The following is a 793-nucleotide window of genomic DNA, read 5'->3' as shown; positions in this document are numbered from 1 at the left end:
AGAAAGCAGATCTCCATGGATACAGATGTTTGCTAGCAAGTGTATAAGAGGGCACCACAAGCCTGGTGGCTCCATGGTGCCCAACACTGGTGTTGGGGGTGGGAATCCCCCTCGCAGCGCTGACTCAGTGGAAACTTGGAGCCTGTGGGGCCTTGCTGTAGATAGTGCTCCAGCAGCCTCTACCTCTGCCAGAGTGGAACCTAAGCACCTAACACCCTGAGGATCTAGGATGACAGGCAGTTGCCAGTGGCTCCCAAAGCTAACCTTATCTTTGATTTAGAAACTCTTTGCCAATAACAGTTCAGTATGAAATAATGGGACATAGTAATTAGATAAAAGTTAAGTGAACATATGTGAGAAATTTACAATTTAGAAATAATGTCAGGAATCAAATCTGTTTACACTAGTATAAACAGTAAAACACTTAGGAATAAATATATCCAAAATGAACGATACAGGAAAGATTGCCATGCCTCCTGTGCAAGGATGACATCCAAATTCGTGATGCATTCCATATATATATATATATCATTGTTTCTTTGGAATAGAATAGGGAAGGGAGGACAACAAGATGATTAGGAGGGGTGGGGGTAGGAAATGGGGACAAAAACCATGAGAAAGGTAGCAATGTTAGTGAAGTAATATATTTTAAAAATATATCCAAAATGTTACCTTGAACAATGAAAATTACAGTGCACAAATAGTCTTGAAACCATCCCAGTTTTTGCCTGATCTGCTTGCCTCCGAGAATTGTTGGGGTTTTTTTTGGCCAGTCCTGGGTTTGAGCTCAGGG

The 793-nt window shown here is 41.6% G+C and overlaps 1 non-coding gene across 1 annotated transcript; it reads left to right on the top strand.

Moving 5' to 3' along the window:
- The first annotated feature begins 416 nt into the window (after positions 1 to 416).
- Positions 417 to 521, top strand: LOC150039161 (U6 spliceosomal RNA). The gene has a single exon (XR_016534513.1). It is a non-coding gene; the product is annotated as a U6 spliceosomal RNA (small nuclear RNA).
- The last annotated feature ends 272 nt before the right edge of the window (positions 522 to 793 follow it).

The sequence above is a fragment of the Megascapheus bottae genome, unplaced genomic scaffold (assembly GCF_031878675.1).
Source record: "Megascapheus bottae isolate mThoBot1 unplaced genomic scaffold, mThoBot2.hap1 HAP1_SCAFFOLD_37, whole genome shotgun sequence".
NCBI lineage: Eukaryota > Metazoa > Chordata > Mammalia > Rodentia > Geomyidae > Megascapheus > Megascapheus bottae.
This window is presented reverse-complemented; position numbering and strand designations above follow the sequence as displayed.